The 4,700-nt window shown below is 45.7% G+C and overlaps 1 protein-coding gene across 5 annotated transcripts in view; it reads right to left on the reverse strand.

The window, feature by feature from the left end:
- LOC143132162 (transcriptional enhancer factor TEF-1-like) overlaps positions 1 to 3,902 on the reverse strand; it is a 58,289-nt gene extending 54,387 nt beyond the window's left edge. For all 5 annotated transcript variants that reach the window (XM_076291513.1, XM_076291514.1, XM_076291512.1 and 2 more), the window contains exons 1-2: positions 3,768 to 3,902; positions 3,190 to 3,319 (exon numbers count right to left, since the gene is read on the reverse strand). The gene's annotated coding sequence lies outside the window, so the exon portion shown is untranslated. The remainder of the gene's footprint in view (positions 1 to 3,189; positions 3,320 to 3,767) is intronic.
- Between the last annotated feature and the right edge of the window lie 798 nt (positions 3,903 to 4,700).

Raw genomic sequence — 4,700 nt, forward strand, 5'->3', positions numbered from 1 at the left:
AAGCTAAGTGAACAGATAGCTTATCTGGGGAACATTGGGGCCATATGGTGCTGTGGGCACACATTCAGGCAGGGAGCAAAGGAGGAGTAGGGGGAGAGGAGGAGAGGAGGAGGGGGAGAGGAGGAAGGAGAGAGGAGAGGACAGGAGGAAAGAAGGGGAGGAGAGGAGAAGAAAGAGGAGAGGAAAATGGGAGGGTAGGGGGAGAAGAGGAAGGAGAGAGGAGAGGAAAATGGGAGGGTAGGGGGAGAGGAGGAAGGAGAGGACAGGAGGAAAGAAGGGGAGGAGAGGAGAAGAAAGAGGAGAGAAAAATGGGAGGGTAGGGGGAGAAGAGGAAGGAGAGAGGAGAGGAAAATGGGAGGGTAGGGGGAGAAGAGGAAGGAGAGAGGAGAGGAAAATGGGAGGGTAGGGGGAGAAGAGGAAGGAGAGAGGAGGAAAGGAGAACTTTATGGGAGGAGGAAGAAAAAAGACGTAAGGAGGAGACGAGAGGATGAGAAGAGAGAAAAGGAGAGAAAGACATAAGCAAGGAAGAGAAGAGGAGAAGAGAAGGAGGAGAAAAGGGAGAGAAGGAGGAGGAGGAGAGAGCCTACCACACACATGAGGGGTTCCTGGTTCTCATAAAAAATCATCCTTTTCTTCTGTGAATGTATCTGCCTGACACACACACGTAACCTCCACATTAAGTGTGAAGATGTTTGACATGATGGCGCTGGATCTGTGCTGTCAGTGGAATAAATATGCGCTCTCTCTTATACTCTCTCTCTCTCACACACACGTGATGCAGAACAAACCACACACACAAAATCCCAAGTACCAGGAAAAATCCCGTCACACCCGCCAACACAGCTCATCTCCCCTGAGGTGACCTGGCCCAGATCTTCACTTTTATTTTCTCTGTCATATTTTCTCTCTCTCTCTCTCTCTCCAATATTCTCTATACTTTTCTCTCTGTCATGGTCTCTCTCTCTCTCGGCCCAGATGAGGGTCGGGTCCAGCGCTATCTGCTGGCTCAGATGATGATGATATTAGGCGGAGGAGATAAGGGGTGAGTGATTGTCCCAATCCTACTGCTCATACAGCACCAACACACAGTCCCAATCCTACTGCTCAGTGGCTCCCACATACAGCACCAACACACGGGTCGCCCTGACTCTCAGGTCAGCAGGAAGTGAAAGTGACATCATCATAGTCATCCTCGCTACCTACCTCCTACCCTAACTAACTGAACTCCCTAACTACAGACACACACACCCTAACTAACTAAACTCCCCAACTACTCCCACACACACATATTCTAAAAAACTGAACTCCGTAACTGCCCCCCGGGTGGCGAGTGCGGGGTCAGGGGAAGACAATGTGCTATTCTCCGTGCCGCAGGCATGTGGGCGCAGAGCCAGCAGGTCCCCGTTGCGTAAGCCGCACACAAAGCCTCCTTTGCTGGGGCCTCTGTTCGTCCGCGGTCAGCCGCTTCAACCAGCCGCTACGACCAGCATTGTGTGGCAGTGGGATTGCCCTGACAGGAGTCAATCTGTTTATGCTAGTAAATGAGAACGGCCCTGTTAGCGCAATCAACAAGCAACACATTGTGTCTCACTGGCCAGCCTTTTTAAAAGGAGCCTCAGTGAAATACAAGACAATGATTAACTGCTAGCAAGGAGCCCCCCCCCCCCCCCCACACACACACCAAAAAAAAAAAAACACACACACACACATAAACAATGGCAGAACTTGTTTCCAAGCAGAAGTTTAACATTTGTCCTAAACTTCTCAAGACTTTCTAGAGAGCCACTCACACAAGCCATGAACCTTCCAAAAGATAGGCTATGCCGCAATCAGTGACTCGCCAGTTACCTAAACACTTATGTCAACTTCACAATACTGTTTACAAGACTGAAACGTGGAATACTGGGAATGAACGGGCTACTTTTGACAAGGAAAAGACAAACCCAGAGTTTTCCGTCAGAATGACCTTGTCTTGATGGTGTCCTTCAAGTTCAAACGAGGGCACTGGGCCTGCTTGTGTCCATCTGACATAGCGCTAATTCAAAGCTGTTTATAAACTCGAGACAAAACCGGGACAACGCGGAGCAGCCACAGCTGTGCGACTTGAGTAAACAAGTTTCCCGAAGTCTCTACCCGCTGCGCCACTTTTGAAACTAACACTGAGCGCAAGTAACGCTAGTTCTAAAAGGTGTTCAAATTGTGTCACTATATAATACCCCAAGACTTACCAATAGGTTTAACATAACTTGGACATCTGAAAACGTGTAAAGTGGCAAAGGCAGGAGAGTCGCTTAAATCTGGCTTGTTATTTCTAGCTACATCGGTATTAGCCAACCAGCTAGCTAGCAAGCTAACTGCATTCGGCTGTGGCTACGAAACACATCCTCAACTAGCAAGCAGTTCAGTGTTTTCGGCAAGTAACAGAACCACGAAGAGTCGTTTGTTCAAAAACTGTTCAGAAAAGTTTTAATAACATCTGGCTAATAGTCAAAGCATTGTACAACACGCAGTCTAAAACAAGCGAGACAACGCTCGGCATAACTCTAAACTGCTGTTCATGAGCAGCTAACTAGCGGGTTTCAGGAGCGGGCAACTTCAACAAAGGAAATTACAAACAGGATCAGTTGCCAGATTTTTCAGCTAGCGGTCGTTAGCTCACCATAATGTTCGCTTTTGTATTCGTATAACAAGCTGGCTAAAGCATATGTAATACAACAACCCAAGTTATTCTTATACTGAAACGTCAAGAAAACTCAACTTTATGGCCCGAGCAGAACGTCAGCTAGCTACATTCAATTCTTGTAACTTAAACTTTAGCCAGGTGTATTTGCCTACTAGCTAGCTAGCTCGCTAAGTACTTTTCCAAAAGCAATGGACGAGGTTTGGGTTTGTAGCTAACCATAGCCAAGTTCCACAACTTAGCAAGCAAAACACAATATAAAAAACAAACCAGCTACCATCAATGTCTGAAATATGACCATGAAAAATGCTATGATAAAGCGCAGTAATCGTAACATAAAGTATGTAAATACTAAGACGATAAAGCAAAATCTTGGTCAGATTACAAATCTAAATCACCATGAAACGCATCTTTGCTTGAGCCAACAATTTCGCTCCAAAGCCATAATAAAGAATGTTAGGAATTCGTTCAAACATATTTAAAATGGGACTGAAACATGCAATACTTACGGTGAATATTTCAAATGAGGAGGATGGGAAAATATGAACAAATATGTTCGAGCAACAAGTCTCCCTGCCCTATATTTTCTCTCAGCTCCGCAAATGTACCCCTCAAATCTGCAACTCCCGGTCGTGCCAACTGCAGGGGACAAAACAGCAACATCTCGGTCAGTCATTTTATCCAAAACTGTATTTAATTCAAAAATATAGCTGGTGGATGTTCCCCGAATCGACGTTTGCTGATTCTGCAGAACGTGTACGGAATTTAGTGCAGCGTAACAGAGCGCGAGGTCGGGCTTCTTTACAAAAATGTGAAAAATGTCAAAGATTTTTGTGCCATGTCAGACGGCTCCAGCCTCGAGCCAGCGTACAGAGCGAAAGCACCCTGTTGCAGCAGGGACTGAAGACGCGGTCGCTGCTACCAAAACCCTCACTGTAAATACAAATTCTATCTAATCTTACAGATGATAACAAACATTTTCGCCACAAGGATGGAGTATATGTTTACCTTTATTAAATAAACACAACTTGAAGCATAGATAATGTATCCTGTGACCATTTTGCATATTCAAGTATTATAAACTTACCTCAAACACGTCCGTGATTGCTATATGTTATATACCGTTCCCTTATGTATCCCTAAGTTGGGTTGGTGTAGTTTTTGAGAACTGTGTAAAGTTATTCTCGTGTTTGAGGGCCAGCCGGGAATGTGATGCTCGGAATGCGCGGAATGACACCAGGAATGAAATGCACGCGAGCACCGAGTTTGCGCCGGGGCGGGGCGGAGCGCGCGTGGCGTCATCCCGGAGGCAGCGCGAGCCAGAGGCAGCAGGCAAAAAAGAGGGAGGGACCGGGGAGGGAAAGGGGGGGGGGGCTACCGGGCGCTCTTCCTTTCGCTTCCATCAAGATGACCTCACCGGACACGTCGGTTTTTAAACTGCAAGAAGACAAATACGAATGACCTGTGTCATTCATTCATAACTGGCTGTAGGCCTACATTAAAGGAATTATCCGGAGTAAAATGCACTTTAGGTCGATTTACGGATGATTGGGGGTACATACGTTGAGTTGACATCAAAATCATGTCATTCGGATGTGTTTTGAGAAAGTTCGATTGTACCGTTTTCAGTCACACAACTCGTAGCCTGGAAGTGAGCAGGGCATTTCAATTTCGCCGCTACAAAACGCTATTTTTATACCTCTTCTACAGTTCCAAACAACATAACACTTACGTGGTAGTGAGTAGAGTGTCCCTAAAGCCAAACCGAAGTATCCCGAGGTCTTTATGTGGTCGAATAGAGAGTCCAGAATGAATTTCATCAAGCCAGTACCTTTCCGGAAATGTTGCCATCTTTGCTGTATGAGTCTTATTGCTGAGTGTGTTGTAACATGCTCTGGAAATTCACAATTTCGTCGCCTTTTAAAAAAAAAAAAAACATAGTCCAGTCCATACAACTTCATTTCAATTTCGAAAGAAATACTGGACTATGTTTTTTTTTTTTTTTTTAAACGGCGACGAA

The sequence above is a fragment of the Alosa pseudoharengus genome, unplaced genomic scaffold (genome assembly GCF_046254945.1).
Source record: "Alosa pseudoharengus isolate Yale_2024_CS ecotype anadromous, Long Island Sound unplaced genomic scaffold, YU_APseudo_1.1 YU_APseudo_1.1_scf_19, whole genome shotgun sequence".
Taxonomy (NCBI): domain Eukaryota; kingdom Metazoa; phylum Chordata; class Actinopteri; order Clupeiformes; family Clupeidae; genus Alosa; species Alosa pseudoharengus.